General features: G+C 32.9%; 1 long non-coding RNA gene across 2 annotated transcripts in view; it reads left to right on the forward strand.

Moving 5' to 3' along the window:
- Positions 1-21,113, forward strand: part of LOC128200563 (uncharacterized) — a 99,986-nt gene that overhangs the window by 27,456 nt on the left and 51,417 nt on the right. For both annotated transcript variants that reach the window (XR_008252772.1, XR_008252773.1), the window contains exon 2: positions 5,432-5,512. This is a non-coding gene — a long non-coding RNA (uncharacterized LOC128200563). The remainder of the gene's footprint in view (positions 1-5,431; positions 5,513-21,113) is intronic.

The raw sequence follows: 21,113 nt of genomic DNA on the forward strand, positions 1-21,113 counted from the left end.
GAATACTTTCGAATATGCATGCATGCACGGATGCACCCGCGTTCGTTGGATACTGATCGATTTTATACGTGCAACTTTGCCCCATTTGTCCGCGTATCCACATTGTATTAGCGTTGCTTTGAATGTGGAACGTTCTTTATGTAAGTTTATGGACTGATTTAAAACAATTGTATATTTTTTTAATGTAACTCAAAATGGCAGTACCATGGACATAACAGAGTATACTGTTTCGCCCATGATACCCCCCATGCGTTGCCATTCCTGAGGACTCAGGTGTTATTCCTCTGTACCCTATAAATTCAATGCTATGTCTCATCAGAGAACTGCTTCACGGTTTGTATCTTTTTAAGTTTTTAATTATTAATAATTGATTTTCATCATTATCTTTACAATAGGTAATGTTTACACGTTTGTTAATTACATATTATAATAAGTAATATTATTCAGTATCCTATTTTTTAAAGATTAAAATTTCGCTTTCAAATGTTACATTAAGCATTTTTGTTTCAAATTAATATTTCCTATTAAAATCTAATTGTTCACCATGGAATTTCTTCGGAACCTGAGATTCAGAGAATAACATAGAGAACAACATCTTTAGTACCATAGAGTACTCTGCGATGCCTATAATACTTTTTATACTTTGCTATTCTTGAGGACTAAGTTAGGATCCTGTGGTTTGACTATCATATCCTTTCATGAAAAGGTAAGATACAGATTTTTCAATTAAAATACCACCGTGAAGTATACCTTTTTGACAGCAGAAACACGAGTGTATAGAGCAGTTAATGCTTCCATGGCCTTAATGCAGGATGACTTTCGTACAAAATCTCTTACGATGCCTATAGTAAGTGTATGTTTCTACACTATTTACACTAGTTCATTTTAAAGTTTCGCGTTGTTTACATATATTTTATTTCAAATACACAATTGAGACTTAACGCGATGATAAAACCAAGACTGTCGTGATCATGTCGTGGTGCAATCCATGTCGAAACGTCGGCAATAAAGAAGCAGGTATATAGGTACTACATATTATTTACCTGCGAAGGTTTTTTCATCCCGTTAAGTCCCAATTGTGTAATTAAAACTACTTACACTAATTATAATTAATAATAATTCTTCCAAATATCTTTTCAAACACATAATATTTGTAATTACGTCACACCAATAATGTAACTGGGGAATAATCATTTCTTTATAGTCACTCTTAGCAAGTCACAACTTTCCAGACAGCAAATAACACAAACAGAATGTTACTGCTAAAACTATTTATTGTCCAAACTAGCTTTGATAAATTGCGAAATTTAGTTCCACATCAAGATTTTGTAACTAAGAAGTCAATAAATTTATTATAAACATTTTTGAAGGGTCATTTTAATATTTCTACCATCTAATTTGACAAAAAAATAACGCCACATAAAACTCTTCTGACATGCAATTGAACAATAATCCTCTGAGCACATTTCCATTCTCAATAAACAAAATTGGTGGCATATGGGAAGCATTCACTTGTTTGGTCGAAACCCACCTTAACGTAACTCCAATAACCATAATACAAAAAAAAAACAAAGGCAACATTCGACGAAACATCGCACACTAGTAAATTACAATTTGAAGGATCGTTTTGGGAAAACAAAAAACATTTATATCAATGGCGGGCCGGTTCTAAATTTAGTAGTCATTGACAGGCCGTAAAGAGGCGGGGCAGATCTCTTGAGAGCCATTCGACTATGGATGTTTGTACGTAGATAAGAAAAGGAGATACTGCCCTGTTGGTGTGGCCATAACCTAACTACGTTTACAGAGCTGCTAAATACCCCATATGTTGTATAACCGTGTTTTGTAGAAATTTAAATATATATTGGTTTTAAATTTACTGTCATCTTTACTGTAATTTTTGTTCTCTTAAGAAAATTCATATATACCAGGCACTGTATTTACACTCCAATCATCGAATTTCCCATTAAATGTAGCACACTAGCTAATGTTAGGTACTAATATTAATTTCTGTTTACATATCTGGCAATAAAATGCAAATATTGGCTCGTGCTAACGTGATTTTGGTACATGGTACAACAATAACAATGTTCTGCCTTGTAACCACCGCTCGGAATAAAATATTTATTCCACTACGCCATGGTGTTTTCATCTTTGCAATATTAACATTTGAGGGGGATAAGGGATTGTTAGTAATACGGACTATCAGTCCCATTGCTAGTAATACACTCTATCAAGTCGATTTCCTCGTGGTCCCCCCTGGAAACCATCGTGCTGAATTCCAGGTGTATTCATCACGATGAGCTAACTGACCTGCCTTTTCATTCCCACCTATTATCCCTATTATATATATATATATATATATATATATATATATATATAATAGGGATAATATTATACTATATATATTATAGGCGGAGTTACCATTCCATTATCATCCATTAAAAAAAAATTAACATTTGTTTTCCATTGCCATATTTCTCTAAGTTTTATTTCTGTGTACAATAAAATTTATATCAATAAATAAATGAAACTCTCAAGAAATAAGAAAGAAAGAAAGAAAGAAAACATTTATTGACAACAACAAAAAGTTACATACATTATGAATTAAAAAAAAAAAACTTTACATTTATTATTGCCAACGTGGTCACCACTCAGCATGTGCTGCAGCAATTTAATTGCTACAGCGCTGATATTCTGTGGTGCCCATACGTGACATTACGAACGACGACAGCAAACATACGCATATATATATACATACACATATATATACATACATACATAAAAGTAACAAACAGATGGACCGATTCGTATTTGTATTAAAAATCAAATACGTTAATCTAATACACTACTGTTATTCTAATTAAGAAATAAAATAATTTAATCGTATAAACAACTCTACGTTTATCCTATTGCACGGTCAAAGGCAAACTTTTCGGACGGCGGTTGCCCAGGGGACGGGATGGGGTTCGAGCCCTGGATAAAACTGTGGGTAATTCGCACGTACTACCCCCACATTTGTCAGTGGACCGCATATAGTTTGAGGAATATGTATCTTAGTAGTTGTCTATTGATGCTAAACTATTCTAAGTACCAATACAAAGTAAATGTAAATTTATACAAAGTAAATTTATATAAATCTTTAGATATATATATATACCTATCACTTACCATCAGGTGAGCCGCATGCTCGTTTGCCCCCTGTGTTGTAAAAATATATATATATATATATTGCATTTTGCGTGTACATTTTTGACTCTAAGTTATTTGAGAGAACCTAAGTTTAGGCTAAGGTTAACTGTAGTTAGGATTTGGTGATGTTTTAAGAGAGACGCTGCTGCTCATCCCCCAACCATTAAGTTCTCTTTGTTACCTCTTACACACGGGAAGGGAACGGGTGGTCCATTCTATGCCGGGACCACACGGTCATCTAGTCACATATTAAGTAAAAAATTGTACTACTGTTACTACACTACTGATGCATATTCTTATTTTTTATATACATACATATTATACATAGAAAAAACTCAGACCGATACAAAGAAATACGTCCTCATCAATACATATGTTTGTATTGTGCGGGAATGCTACTTTTTATTCCGGTCACTGAACATATCCTAGACACGCGGACAAAGACGCGGGTAAAAGCTAGTAAAGTCATAAAATTTATAAATAAATAACTTTAAAACCTTATTTGTCACTACTATTACCTAATGTTTTTATTTTATTGCTTCTAAAATGAAACCCTAATATGGTAAAAAGTCTACATAAGATTGTACAACTAGATTTTACGAAGACCAAGTAAAGGTATGGAGCGGTGTTCGTCAAATATTTATATTGATTTAGGTTAACCCTTGCGCGGCAGTCTGTCCATCAGACCCGTGCCTCGCGGGACCGGCCAGGTATTATAAAGATCTTCAAATAAACAGACAAGAACTGAAAGAAAATGTACATACTTTTTTTAAGCAAATCCTAAATAATTACGAGTAAAGTTTGTGTTCCACAAAAAAAAAAAGAACTAAGTGCAATTGTATCAAAATCAGTTGTTTTGCTCTAAAAATTAAAATATGAAACTGATTTTCATAACATTTCTTTGGACCATTATGTAAGTATATCTTATCAAATAAAAAAAAACATCTAAATCAGTTTAGAACTGACGGACTTATAAAGTAACAAATATAAAAAAATCACAACCGAATTGAGAATCTCCTTTTTAAAGTCAGTTAAAAGAGGAGTAAGATATTTTTTGGACTATGTTACATATATTTTTTAATGAATAAAGATTGAATGGTGCTCCCACGCATACTAATGGTATACATGGTGGGGAACCAGGGAAAGATGAAATTATGAAGATGAAGTCGAGTCAGTTAGTTGTGGCGAGTACATTAGGAATTGAGCACGATGTTTTACAAGGAAGAGGTGAGGCGTGTGGAGGTCGACCTAATAAGTACTAAACTATATTGTGTGATCACATCGCTAATTTTGAACTAATTTTCAAATTAATTTTAGCAACAGATAAAATTTACTCCCATTTAAATATTGTGACTATTGGAGCTGATGTTTTTGTTTGCGAAGTGAATGCCATATGTAAACATGGAATATGCATACATTGTATCTAAGATATATCCCGTTGTTTGGAGTATTTAACATTGAAGTAATTTTTTATCGAAGCAAACATTTGTTTATTCTTAGAAATAAGTTACTAATGCAAATATGTATAGCCCGCCTGATGGTCAATGGAATTACTGTCTAAGGATACTTGCGAGATTCACTACACTACAAGAAAAATAAAAAATATTGTCGTTTTTTTATTTACGTAGCATTTGTTTCAAGTTTATAGTGTAAGTTAAGTTTGTAAAGTACAATGTCGAAGGAAGTATATCAAAACATATATTTGCAAAATATATGTTTTTAATAATATCATATATTATCATCAGTTTGGTCACATTTTTGTTCTGAAACTGAAGACAGATGTATTACTTTTTCTTTTTTAATATAAGGAAATTTTAAAATATACGTAACAGTATCATAAATAAGGAAAAGTTTCTAGAATAATTTTTCAGGACCAGCTTTTTTTATACAGCTTAGAATGGCAATCAAGCTGACGGCCCACCTGATGGAAAGTGGTAACCGTCGCCTATAGACATGAGCAGTACCATGGACATAAGAGAGTATACTGTTTCGCCCATGATACCCCCCATACGTTGCCATTCCTGAGGACTCAGGTGTTATTCCTCTGTACCCTGTAAATTCACGCCATATTCTACCCTTCAAACCGAAATACAGCCATGCAAACAACTGCTTCACAGTAGAAACACGAATGGGACAGAGGTACCCAAGCAATCGACTTTTCTACAAAGTCTGGCTGTTTCAAATTAATATTATTTATTCTTCGAGTTTATATAACCAAGTTTTTTCTTTTTTGTTACAGGGGAATACTAAGAGACCACCATGAACTGCTACAACTACTCCAAAGCTGACAAATATGTAGTTTTAATACTCAGTTAATATGGTAATTTTTTATTATTTTTTTGTTCCCGTCTATAATTTCTTAAGCCACGGTCCGAAACGAGGGTCATCCCAAGCAACCCGCAATAAAATATGCGTGGCAGGACGGTATGGATGTAAAAATGTTGTTTTTAGGGCTCTCCTCAATAATGTATCCTTTTAGAAATGTTAAGTGCTACTATGAGGGTCGGTGGGTGGAGTTTGCGTCTTGTTTTATTTAGTTCAAGACAGAATTTCGCTTAGTACATTTACTAGTTTGCTACAATATACTACAATACAAACAGTAGTAGTACTACAGTAGTAATCATTTAGATGATTTTCAGTGAGATATCTGTCTTATTTCTTCTTGAAATCTTTGTCTTCAGAAAAGTTGATATTTCTAGAAAGTGTTTTATAAAAGATTCCTTTTATGTTTCATTGACATCGTCTTTTCTGAGAACTTGTAGTTCAAAGTATAGTCAAAAAGTCTACTGAAATTGGACTGGGGTCGAAGTTGCTGATAATGACTCGCCTATGGGAACGGTCTAGGATTCGATGTCGTGATTAAAGGAAAAGAAAATTTCTAGTCTTAAATTCTGCATCCATATTTTCTATTTGTCTCGGTCGTCTTGTTTATTTTATATTGAATCATACATATATATAAATAGAACTCAAAGCTAATTATAGTCAATAGTAGCCATATATGTAAATGTAAAATTATTTCAAATAAATTGAAACGAGTAACTGTTGTTTCTTGCGCGTTCTTATCAGTTGATAACAATATACAACAAATCCAGCAGCAGAATCCTAAAAAGTGACGATCTCTTTGCCTTTTTTTGCACATAGAATGCATTCAATAAGAACAAAGTTTGAGAAAGTGCTTTTTATAAAGGGAGTTTAAGACAACGGAATTTAGGAAAGACTGAAAGACAGCTAAAAAGGTAATTTAAAACGAACTTGTAAACAAATCTATTCAAATAAAGATTGTTTCTATTCTTAATTTATCTCGTCGATAGTTCGTCTTTTGACAGTCAAATGTTTTAATAAGCGGCCAACGACAAAACCGGTCAGAGACCGCAACACAATACTTTTGTCTGCACAGAAATATTCTGTTCCAATATTTATTTACGTTCTTAAATAGAGAATGAATAAAATTAGTTAAGAATTAAGAAAGATATTGTATAACGTGTCTATACAGAGAAAAAATTAATACATATCTACTCCTTTTGAAATTTGTTGAAAATGAGATTAAATCTAATAATCATTTATTTATACAAATAAGCATACCAGCTCGCATGATGATGGTGACTGTAGGCTATGGACGTCTGCAACATTATGGGTGTTACATGTGCGTTGCCAACCCTGAAGAAGCCAACATTACAATGTGAATGTACAAAAGCATATAAATAAATAAATAAATAATTACAATCACTCTTGTAGGTCTATGTTCAGCAATGGTCAAAAGACATAGTTCATAATATCGGCCTTTTATGTAAGAGTGTTCGTAACATCGCAATAATTTGACAATTTTCTCAAACAATTCAGGAATTTCCAATGTTTCCGATTGATTATTTCAAAAGTGCTCTTCTTACGATTATAAATATTAATTATGGAATAATATTTTTATAAAGCTGCCACTGGAAATTGTGACAGCAACTGGCAAAGGATGAAGGTGTAAAGATTTTAATGGTAAACTTTATGCAACGTATTCTATGGTTAATATTTTAGTTCGCTTACAAAACACTTTTTAAATATATTCTAATAACATTATTGGGGCTTAACGTGACGAAAAATTGCAGGGAAATATGGTATATTTTAAATTTGTTTGAACAACGCGAAAGTTTAATTTTTTTTAATAAGCAGTTAGAACCATGGTAATTAATGCTCCTTTCCACTCAAGGTTTGCTGGAAGAGAACTCTTACAGAGTTATGCTCGCTTTTTATACATCTTTATTTTATATAAATTATAACAATGTGAATTTTGTATACAATAAAGTATAATTAATAATAAAGAAACCATTGAAAAACGTGAAATTGTTTTTGAAAATTGATAGCTATTTGAGGAGTTGTTCAATATGACGCTCACTGCCACTTTCTATTATCGTACAGCTCGCTATCGACAGAGAGTTCACCTCCATATCTTAGAGACTAGGTCCCGTACAGTGCGGTTTTAGAGATATTTACTCCCACAAACGCTCAGGTTATTGAGTGTCAAGGTTTTTCCAAGAGACTACAGCATGAGGTTTGTCTTAAAAGGGGTAAAAAGGTTTCTTCAGGGTTGGCAACGCGCACGTAATGCCCCTGGTAATACAAACGTTTATAGGCTACGGTAACTGCTTACCACCTAGTGGGCCGTATTCTTGTTTGCTACCTCAGTAATATAAAAAAAATGAAAGGATGCTACATTTCGGTAAGCAAAATTTATGAACGTTCTTAAATTAACTAAAAATACAGACAGATACCTATATCCCTAATTTACTTTGTGGTTTCATTAATCACATCAAATTTTATTACTTAGATAATAATCATCAATAATATCATCATGTGATGATATGAAATGATGGTTTGATAATATTTATTCTCAATTCGGCTCATCTGTCACTAAATTACAAATTACCTTTGTTAATAATTAGCCTCGTTCCATTTCTTTCATTGATTTACCCAAAATTTATGGGGGGAAAAGGACTGTTAGTAATAGGGTCAGCCTCATTACTAGCATTTGCAAGTCGACTCCCACGCAGTTCCCCTATAAAACCAGCGCCGTTCATTCTTGTGGTGTCAAGTAGCTCATCACTGACCTGTTTTTATCCTCATCTATCATCTTTCACTGGTGCTCCCCCAGCGTATACCGATAGCGCTGGCGGGGTTACCATTCCATTCTCACCCATTAAAAAAAAAAACTTAATTTAATCTAAATTTTATGTTACAGAGCTTGACAGTAAATTAGTTGATGGATTAATAGAACTATTTTCTGGCAAAAATTCCCATCTTCACTTGATTATCGTCTTTGACGTCGAATAAAGAAAAAAAAAAAAGAGAAAAAATACTATTCCCAGTTAACGTAACTCAGTGAACTGTCGGTTAACATTCACTATCAATAAAGTACGAGCCGATGGGCAAAGGGCGCCGGTGATCGATGGAACTTCTAATTTATACCCAAAGCCCTAAGGCCGTATCGATTACTAACTTTGCCCGGCCCGAAGTACCCGTGCTCGGTGCTTTTTGCAAAATACCAACCGTTGTCTCTTGAGGGTTGAGTTCGCTTACGCTTGATCGTTAGAAAATTGAATTGCGTTCGTGTGAACTCATTTTTAATTAATTGTCACTATTTTTTTTAAATCGTAATGCAGTTAATGTAAATAATCTTTATACACTACGTTTTAGGCAGCTTCTTCTTACGCGCAGATTTCGGAAGTAAGAAAGCCTCTGACCTGGACCATTTTTATATGATATTAAAATAAACTATACACCAATTTTTTAAATAGACTTTCAGAAACGCAATACTGAATACCGCGTTGATTTTGTTTTAGAATTTTTTTGCGTGATATCAGAACAAATACATAGACAGTCCAAATCTTTAAAATAATATTATGGCTTCCATTGTATATTTGTATGTATCAGCCGTTAACCGTACACTGCTAAACATAGGCTTTCCCCATAAGAGGGGTTTTGCCAGTTGTCGCGACATTTTTGGTAGGTGGTTTGACAACCGTAGTTAGGCTTTGGTGACGTTTTAAGAGGGACGCTGCTGCCCCTTTATGCCCTGCGCAGGCGGGGATTACCATTCCATTTTCACTCATTAAGGCACCATAGAAAATGAAGTAAAATCAAGTCAAGTTAGTTAACTCTTCATGATGAATTAATTTAAGAAAGATACAGTTGCATAAAGTACAATTTAATTAGAAATTAACTAAAATGGTTTCCAAGAAGTACCACACTGAAGTCGACCTGATAGGGTATACAGCAAGCAATGGGGCTACTAGTCCCCATTACGGATGTACTAGATTTGACGCAAACTGTACATTTCAGATTATCCCGAACCCAACGATTTACTCAAATCTTTCATTAATATTTAGTTACCAAGTTAAGGCTTAACCTTTTGCGCACTACAAGAGGTATTAACTCGCGCCATACACTTCGTTAAGCAAGGGTCATCCCAAGGGTCACGTGGGACCCTCGATAGATTACATAACTCTAGTATTAATTGCTTACCCACATATAATGTTCACGAAGCTTAATGTTTAATAGATAATAATATATTTGGGATTTAATAATGATTGCATCGACGTATCATGTGGCACTCGTGATTACTCTGAAACACTGTTTTAATTTATAAAATTTACTAGCCGTTTCTGGCGGCTTTGCTTGCGTGTATCAATGTATACAGTGTGCTATGGGTTAAAATACATCCTACACATGCATCAAATCTGCGATTGATAACAAACGTCCAAGTATTTTTAAAAACTTTTACATTTATACATGTATATGTACCAGAGCGAGATTGTATAAAAGTCGTATGATTGGGTACCTCTGTCCCATTCGTGTCTCTACCATGAAACAGTTGTATTTGATTGACTGTATTTTGGTTTGGAGGGTATATTGTAGTGAATTTACAGGGTACAGAAGAATAACACCTGAGACCTTAGGAATGGCAACGTATGGTGAGTATCATGGGCGAAACAGTATACTCTGTTATATCTATGATACTCTTGATGTCTATAACCGACGGTTACCACTTTCTATCAAGTGGCCCGTCAGCTTGTTTGGCATTCTGAGTTGCATAAAAAAAAACCTTTCTTCCTTGTCAGTTGTTTTTTACAACACGAGACAAATGAGCATACGGCTCACCTGATGGTAAGTGACTACCACCGCCCCTGATCACCCACAACACTAACGACATGAACGAGAAGATGCACAGAGATGCAACATCTCTACGCAGTTTCAGTGAATCGAGTCGGACAGTAAGGTACTAATCATCAATAATTCGAGCCGCCCAACTTTGAATGCGGTCTATCGGAAGGAACTAACACTGTGACGCTCCTGCCTATAGGTGAGCCCATAGTTGTTATTTCTTCTAGCTACCTAACCATTGCCACTTCAGCTTGCACATTCTTCGAGCTATGTTGGTCACTTTAGTTCTTTTGTGGATATCCTTATTACGGATTCTATCATATAAAGAAACTCTGAGCATAGTCCTCTTCATACCTCCCTGAGTAACTTCTAATTTTGGCATACATGCACTAGATGAAGTAGTATAGATTTATTTATAACTAGCAATAGGCCACAACTTTGTTCACGTTAATATGGGGACAACTCTGTTGGACAATCCTTGACTGTGGTCCGAGGATCCAATATCTAATCTTAGCACCACCTGAATATGAAAGTTTATTATTAATAGTTAAGTATTTTAAAAATTATCGTATGATAAGTCTATTCTATATATTATAATAAAATTCATTTCAAATTATTTAATTCATTATTAAAAAAAAAAACTATAATATATTATATTTTCTGTAAAGAAGGCGGCCAAATTCTTAACACCAGAGGGCAACATCTTTGCATGACTAATAGTAGCCTTACATCAATTTCCTTACTTATCAAATAGAAGTAAATAGATAAATAAACACAAAATAAAGCAGTTAGAGTCAATATTGCTAGCAGCTAAGCTAGTTAGGGTCATCATTGGGCCAAAACTCTGGGGGTTTACTTCGATACACGATTAATTAGGGAATTGGGGATACGAGATGGTCGGCTCCACGATCGAGGACAGTCGGGGGGTAAAATCTTAGGTATAATTTTTAAATTTGTCCCACATAAATATTGACTTTAATTTTGAAAAAAATAGTATGTACTCAGCAAAGATCCACTATGCGAATAAATATTGTCGATAGTAAAAATGTCAATAAATTGGTGAAAATTGTTAAAATTTAGAAAATAAATTGTTTACAATAAATTTCCATTTTTTTTTATTGATAAACTGAGCAATATTATAAAAGATTTATACGTATATTAAGATTAACATTCAGATGTTAACGAGAAGACAAAAATGTATACTTGCAAGAAAAGAGCATATTCCTTTTTAAAAGGCCGACAGCACACTTGCAATGCCTTTGGTATTGTGGGTGATCATGGGCGGCGGTAGTCACTTACCATCAGGTGAGCCGCAAGCTCGTTTGCCCCTTTTTTCTAAAAAAATGCTTGTTGTTTAGTACAACTTTTTATTTTTTTTCAACCAGCTTCAAAAAGAGGGAGGTTTTCAATTATGAAGTATTTATTTTTTTATGTTCGTTACCTCATAACTCCGTCAGTTGTAAACCGATTTGGGGAATTCTTTTTTTATCTAAAACGACATACTTACATATTGGTTCCATAGAAATTTTATCAAAATTACTACATTAGTTCAGTTTTTAAATTAAAATTGGTTTTGCCACATTTGAAGTCGATTTTTTTTTGTAGAACACAATATTAGATTTACATAAAACACTTTTGTACGTAATTGTACTTAGGTAAGGTATTCGTCCAGCGGTCGCGTAACTGAATTACCTATCATTTTGATTGAACGTTGAGAGTCTCTGGAGGGGCTATTAGATAGAACCTCTATTTACTCGTCGCGTTACCCACCTACGAGATCACCCACCCCGGTCCTGATTATGTTTAAAATTCCATTTTCAATTAGGTGTTCTTAATTCAAATTTGAAATAAATAATGCTCACTTTGCTTTTTTTCTGTTTTTATGCAATTTGGAATGTCAAACTATCTGATGGATAGTAATAATGATTATTTTATTTATAAAAAAATAATGATTGTCTATAAACATGAATACCATTTTCCAACCGATAGGCCGTCACCTTATTTTTTGTTCAAAGTATCATGAAATAAATACATAAAATTATATGATATAATATTAGTATGATTATTTCAATATATAACTATAATTATGGCACTATATTAACTATATTTTTTTATCATATCTGCCCTTCATACGCTTTCTGTTTTTACTTAATGCTTAGCTGGTAGAGAATGCCAAATGGCATTAAGGTCGCCATTTGTACAAAGTTGTATTGTGCAATAAAGAATAAATAAATAAAAGAGAATAGTAAGCTATCACATATAACTAAGAAGCTATCACATTATCGTTATCATTTCAGCTATTAATACTCCATTGTCAAACATAAGCATTGGTTAGTCGATTAGAATTATTTTGTTTAATTCCGCTACCATTAGTAAGCTCGCGACTGCCATACGCCTGCCAACATGATACCTTCTTAGTTAACATACTACAATGTCTCATAAAAAGCATATTCCTTTCTAAAAGGCCATCAGAATACCTACAATTCCTTCAGTGTAGCGGATGCTAACGGGTAGCGGTAGAACTTACCATCATGTAAGTCGCATGCTCATTTGTCCCTGTATTATCAACCTTAAGCATTTGATGCGTAAATTAAGCTGTTTTATTAAAGCCGCCAATTTATACGCTTGATTCAAGCTACTTGACTAATCGGCAAAGCTGTTTCGAAAGAATTTGGTAACAAACACACGAGAATTTTATTATAGTTTATTTCCCTGATGTTCAGTTTGTTCAGTTCAATTTCAGTTTTTTTTAACTCAATGTCCAGTTTTTTTTAACTTTATATTAAAATTTAGAGCTAATGACCGCTTGTGCGATATTTTCCTTTTAAGAATATTATTCATGTCTACACGTTTCTGTATAATATCGTAGCAGGTAGCTTGTTTCAGATAAATGTACATAGAAGGGTTTAGGGTACAATACACGTCTTAAACAAATATAAGAAGGCGGTGGCCGGTGACCTTTGTCCCTTCGCCGTTGTGTGCGTAAGGGACAGCTGTAACTACGCACTAACACTTTGAAAACGTTTGTATTTGCAAATGTGACCCTTCAGAGCTAAGAGTCGTTAGATAGGACATTATTTTTTATTTTAATATATAAGTAATAATAATAACAGCAACCAATGCTTCATAATTACACTAAAAGTTTAGTCGTCAAGTTGTCAGAATCCAGAACACAATTCAGATCTGAATTAATTTGGAAAAAATATTTTTTAAATTAACACGACCAGCAATCGAATCCGAGCCTTTGTTTATGAAAAATAGCTTCTGGCGCGGCGGTCATTTGAATGAGGATATTTAATTCGCATTATTAAATACCACGAATCTATTTAATGAAATGTTCCTTATCCAATTACAAAACATGTCTTTTAGTTTATAAAGTTTAGTTTATTTATAAAGTTTATAAAGTACTTTTAAGTGAGTCGCCTGAATAGATGACATCAATTTATCCGATTTTGTTGTGAAGCAGCATTGCGAGGATTGTTTCATTAGAATGTTAAGAAAATCTGTACAATTTTTTTTTTATATAAAAAGCATAACACTTTCTTAGAAGTGGAGTCCGGGAATTAACTAAATACAATAAAATACTACCTATATAGTGAATTATAAATTCCATATAAAAATATGCACCAGAAAGATAGACGCCACTTTCCTAAGTACACAAATAAAAGAACATATTCCTTTTTAAAAGGCCAGCAACGCACCTGCAATTTCTCTAGTGTTGCAGGTGCTCATGGACGACTGTGACATCTGACACTATAGTTAATGTACTCGAAGAAAATTTGTGAATATTTTGTAAACAATATAAAGTAATTGTCTTTTATTAAACAATGCCCCTGTCTATAACATGCATAACTCTACACTGTGTAAGCCCGTTAAGGCCGGGCCACCTTCCGATACAATAACAGCAGCTATTCTACCCTTTCTTTGGGTCCGACCCGCTTATAAATTGCGGTGTCCATTGGGTCCTGTCGCACGAATTGCCTGTTTGTTTAATATTGTATACAAAGTTAGTTTTGTCTATATAAGTATATATATATTTATTGTAATGGAACAGTTGTTATCGTTGCGGTATGTTAAGGATATAGCTTCGTTTGTATTGACCTAAATTATGTTATGAAAAATTTACAATCGACAAAAAAAGTAAGGTTCTGAATTCAAATTCATTCACTAGTTAGATGTAGGTATATATAGTATAGTATAGAAAAACATCGCAAGAAGCATCTTAAACATAAAATTAAAAGATAAAATAACAATAGATTACATAAAAAGAAAAACAAAATTGAAAGATGTAATAAAAACTGTAAAAGAGCTCAAGTGGAGGTGGACAAGACATATTATGAGGAGAGAAAATATCACATGGACACAATCAGTCACAGACTGGTATCCAAGATATGGGACAAGAAAGATAGGATGCCAGAAAAAAAGATGGGAGGATGACATGAAAAGAGAACAGCGGGAAGTTGTGGTATAAATTAACGAAAGATAGAGAAAAGTGGAAAGATCTTGAGGAGGCCAATTCAAAGGACAAGGTGGAAAAGTCAATTAGAATTGTAGTGTTAAATGTTTGTAAAATGTAAAAGTTTCAGCAATAAAGGCTGTTATATATTAATTATTATTATATTATATATAGTATTTTAACAAATTCAGCACTGGAAATTACAGTAAAAGTAGATTTTTTTTTTACAACACAGGGGGCAAACGAGCATGCGGCTCACCTGTGTGTAGAGTGTAATTTGAATGTATGTGTGTGATGGTAAGTGACTACCGCCGCCCATGATCACCCACAACACCTACGGCATTGCAGGTGTGCTGCCGGCCTTTTAAAAAGGAATATGCTCTTTTCTTGAAGGTTATGTTGTCGTATCTATATATATATATATATATATATATATATATATATATATATATATATATATATATATATATATATATATATATATACTATATGTATATATAGTATAGTATAATATATTTTGCCGTATGGTCTCTACGTAGAATGGGCCACCCCTTTCCCGTGCGTACCGTAAACGGCGACCAAGGGAACTTAATAGTCAACGATTAGGCAGTAGCGTCCTTTTTAGAATATCACCAAATCCTAACCGCTGTTGCCAACCCGTCTATTATGGGAGGAAAGGGATTGTTAGTAATGGAGACTATAATCCCATTGCTAGCAATATACCCAACCAGGTCGACCTCCTCGCGGTTCCCCCCAGAAACTATCATGGTTAATTCCTGATGAATTCATCATGATGGGCTAACTGGCCTGTTTTCATTCTCATCTATCACTTATCACTGGTGCTCCGCCAGTGTATTCCGTTAGCGCAGGCCGGGTTACCATTCCATTTTCACCCATCAAAAAAAAAACCCGTCTATTATTATTTTGCAATTACAGGGTTTACTATAAAATTTTAGGCCAATCCTGTGATTTTACTGCCATATCTATGGCATGCAATGTACACATGCCTTTAAACAAAAATACAGCCATGCAAGCACAGTTGATAGTAGAAACACGAGTTTATGGGGGGGAATAGATTGTTAGGAATGGGGAGGTTAGGCCCCATTGCTATCAATATAGTCCATGCAGTCAAGTCGACCTCTACGCGGATCCCCCTGGAAACCATCATGACTAATTTATCGTTAAATTTGTCACGATGGTCTAACTGACCTGCTTTTTCATCCTTACCAATCATTCTTCATTGGTACTTAGCGGGGTACCAGTGAAGGATGATTGATAAGGTTGTAAAGCGATAGCGCAGGCGGGATTAAAAAAAAACACATGAGTTTATGCGTGCAGTGCAGTAAGAAAACTATTTGTTTATTAAAAGGTTTAATAATTGTTAATTTAGCACTGCACGTATTAGATTAATGTGTCGTCCCACCGTTTTTATCTTAATTTCCTATATTTATATTTAGTACGTAAGATCATTTCCATGTATATCATATTGTCAGCTGAGAGCCAGTTACAGTCAGTCAATTGCAATATGTCTCTACCAATCCTGTCGTGTCAATACAATCCGCAACAAAACACATGACTTTTATACAAAGACTTCCTCTGAAAAATATCCAGACTGCTACCAACATTCTATAAAAAATATTAAATTTCACTACTCGTAGAAAAAATTTCAATTATACCTTATATCTAACAACTAAAGACTAACTAAACGCTATGATGGCGTTAAGTTATCTATGGATAAAATTATAAAATTTTTGGATATATTTCTATTTTAAAAATGCTTTTGAAACAATCATTTCTTTTTTTTTGTATCCTCCCACATTTATGTACAATGTGACTACAAGGTTAACCGTTTAATTTATATTTATGACGAGTCGTTACAATATTACCTCTGAGGGCACTCCTTGCGTCCGCTTCAGAAACAAATATTGGTATATTACGCGACCCCTGCCCCTCAAACTGTAATAAAAAGTTAGATCTTGTTGCTACCACCTACACTTGTATTATTTACTCTCCACCGGTGGGAACCGGCGAGAACCGGTTTGAAGTTTTTGGTGGCGTTTCATCCAAACAAAACCCATCTGAAAATTCTGGAGGGAATAGGACCAATGTAAAAGTTTTTATTCTTAATTAACTTTTAAATCAATATTTATTTATACTTATTATTTTTATCATTTCAACCATACATTAATTAATAAAATATAGGTTCTACATTTTAATACATTTTAACATTTTTTTATAAATTTAATAATTTGAAATAATAAATAATAATATAAATATAGGGCGAGGGATGAGCAGCAGCGTCCCTCTTAAAACATTTATAAAAGCCTAACTACGGTTGCCAACAGATCTGCCAAGCGTGGTAACTACTGGCAAAACTCCCCTTATGGGAAAGGCTTATATACAGCAGTGAACTGTTAATGGCTGAAATTATATACATACATATACACATATACATTATATCCAAACTACCTACTAAAATTATTAAGAAAGTTCGTTGTAATTGGTTATTCGATATTTGGTAATTTAATTAGATTCTGATTATTAGACTAAACGTAACAGAAAAATCTGTGTAATAGAAACATGACTGTTACATACTTGATTATGCATAAGATTGATATAATGGTATGATTCATAATGCACCTTTTGAAATATTTTTTTTTTTAATATTAGAAATTTTCATTTATTCGATACAAAACTTTATAATTACAATCGTACCTAATACGTACATATATACTATACATTTCATTCAATATATTTTGTCGTTTTGTGTTAAGTTTATTTTAAGTAGGCGATTCATCCTACCGTTTAATTTTTCTCGGATGAAATGCAACCTAAATTGGTTTGAGCCGGTTCGGACCGGTTCATATCGGTCCGCTTCGGGACAGAGGGTTTTTCATTTCCTCACAGAACATGTTTTTATTAAAACATCGGGACGGACTGTCCCTCGTTGTGTTTTCCTATAGACAGTAATATATTTGTTTGATGTCATACATAACTGTTTTACGCGTAACAGTTTACGTGAAATGGTCAATAAGGATGGAATGTTACGAAAGATTATGTTTGATAATAAACGAGAGTTGTAAATAAATACAACCGTCGTTAATAGTAATGCGGTTTTTATAACAAAACGGTTGAACGCAAAATTTTCATAGTTATTTATTTATTAATGTATATGAAGCAATTCAATAGAATATAATATAATAATAGAACTCTTTGTACCCTCTACACTCTTATTCGAAAGTCCTAACTACTCCAGTCTCCTAACTACTTAAGGAGTAAATTCCAGTATCTTTTTGAAACTCACGATCGTAACCTTCGTTCCAATAATACTCTCCAATTATCTTTCCCCTCTCACCGTACTGGTTACGCTTCAAACTCTTTTCTCCTACATTCTTCACGACTCTGGATTGCGCTTCCTGATGCCATTAAGAGTACCGACTAAACCGTCTAAAAAAAACGTTCACGCTCACTTTTTTACTTTATCCGAGCAGTAAGTGCTTTATATTATTCTCAATTTCGTGTATAATATAGTATATGTCATATATGTGGAAGTATATTTGTTATTCATATATATTTATTCATTTATATATGTAATTTTAGTATGTATGTATATCAATAATTACTAGTACCGCATTCGAGTATTCTGACACTTCCCTACGGTTGACTGGGAGAAAATGCTTTTAGCATTAAGTCCGTCATGTACACATATTGTATTGTATTGTAAAATCTTTATTGTACATAATTCAAATTAAGCACTGATACTGATATTTGTATTAATGAAAAAAGAAATAAATAAATACTGATTATATATACCTACTGAATATAATAAACATTGTTCCAAATTCCACAAATTATGCCCTCAAAGCTCAAACAAAAATATTTTACAATACAATTGATGGTTGAGTTACTTACATGTATATCTATACTCTGTTACTAAGTACATAGCTACTGATAATTTATTATATTATTTTTACACCATATATGTTATACTTTCTATACAACCCCTATAGACACTTTCACCTTTCTGGTTCTCAAGGTTGACTGGTAGAAATCCTTTTAAAGGATAAGTCCGCTTGTGTACATTTTTGTTATAATCTAGTATCTATACTATAAGTGAATGTACAAAAGCATACAAACAAATTAAAAAATAAATATTCTTTATTATTTCTTCATTAACTTTCTAAATAAAATTGCTTACTTGCATATTTATGAATAAACGTTTAAATAGGTAGCTACTATGTGTATTTCGTTAAAAGTAAATAAATAAAATGTTGTTACGACATCTTTCCTATTTTAACAATTTAATTCTGAATACCTTTATTGATAACTTTAGAAATACTAGCCATAGACTAAAAACTTGACAAAAAAGTCCAAGTTTCCGATTCTTAATTCCCAAAAATAAAATTTACAATTTGAAATATAATCAAATACAGTAGATAAGTTATCACGTAATTAAAAAAAAAACACGTCTGTATATTGTGTACCTACACATACGAGTATATTTATCAAAATGGCGACCACTTTCGTTGATTCTGACAACGAACACGTAGTTAATTAACTTTCGTGTGCTTTCTTTTTTACATATACCTACTTAAATTTACTTTGGCGACTTTAAATAAATACAAATTCAAAATCTATTCTCATATATCAATGAAAGTAATCGATAAAAATAAATATTATTATATATATATATATATATATATATTATAAATAAAAATGTTCTATTTATCTATTCCTTCAAAAATAATGGTGAGAACTGGGTTTTATTTTGATTTATCAAATGAAACTTACAATATATGTTTCTCCTATCTATTAAATAATAACTATACATTTGATATCCTTTTTCATATAAAAATTGACCTCTTTTTTGGCAAAATGTTTGTATTAAGTCACTCTATCTATTAGTATATGATCTAAGGTCCAAATAATAACCCCGTAAGAGACCTTGCTTGGAGATAGGATTAAACAAACAAACAAGTGTAATTATAAAGTTATTATATAGTTAAAATACACGGAGGTACGTTCAAACTTCAATACTATCTAAAATCAAGCACGAATCTCTATTGAAGTTAAGCAAAATATTTATTTTAACTAACTCATCCGACTGAATAACAATTGGTACTCAAACTAATTCTACATTAAAATTGATGTTCCCAATAGGTACTTACTGTTTTAGTGAAATCTCAAATATTCTCAAACTACCCTCAAAGTGGGATCTAAGTACAAAACAGGTAGCCAAATAAGTTAGGTAACTAATATAATCCCAGTGAAAAGCTTTGCAATATCTGTGCTTAATGTATGCACAATGGATACTCCCTTGTGTTGCTTAGTTGTTGCTTAGTAACTTGAAAGTTAAGTATATTAAAATAGTATTAAATTTTCAGTTCGTATTGTGATTCTAGAATTAACAGTTCGATGATTCATATTTGAACGTAATAAACGGGTAAATTTGAAATCTAAAATTTTTTCTTTCTTTTTTTGTCTTTTTTTTTTATTTGTTGTGTTTTGTTTTATTAAAAATTGTAAATAGCGACCAGTAAGAACACTACTTAAAGAGGCCACAACAATATTTACATAGTACGGATCATATTTGAAATCCAAATATTTAACAATAATAATTTAACAATAATACCTGCGACACTATCTGCGTGACCGGGATACGTTTACCGATCGGGAGAAAGTAAACTATATCCTTCTACATCTCATATAGTAAGTGTGTTTCATAGTAATTGGTTAAGCCACTATAAGTTAACAAACAAACTCACATTTACATTTATAATATTAGTAAGGACTAATGATATTAGTTCTTAGTGGATGATAATGGATTAGGCTATCGGTATACGCTGGCGGGGCACCAATGAGTGATAATAGGTGAGGATGTAAGCAGGTCAGTTAGGCCATCGTAACGAATTCCACAAGAGTTAACCATGATGGTTTCCAGAGGGAGATCGATCTGATAGGGTATTTTGCTACCAAATCAGGCTGTTAAACCCCATTATTAACAATTACCTCCCCCCCCCCTCCAGTTTAAAGTTCATATTTTTTCATGTGATAACGTCTATTAGATTACTAGTAATAATAAACCTCCACGAAATACGTTCTGGTTTAATTTTTGTTTTTCACAATTAGTAACATGGTATCTATAGAGAAAAAAATGGCGAGAAATTGATTGCTTAATTTGTATATTAGTTTCTCAGATAAATAGGCAAAATTATATGAAAAACGCAATTGTTAAAAGTATAAATAATATTTGTAATTAAAATTAAACTCACCATCATCATCATCATTTCAGTCATTATCCATCCACTGCTGGACATAG

Source organism: Galleria mellonella, unplaced genomic scaffold, assembly GCF_026898425.1.
Source record: "Galleria mellonella isolate WM207_F2 unplaced genomic scaffold, CSIRO_AGI_GalMel_v1 utg21, whole genome shotgun sequence".
Taxonomy (NCBI): domain Eukaryota; kingdom Metazoa; phylum Arthropoda; class Insecta; order Lepidoptera; family Pyralidae; genus Galleria; species Galleria mellonella.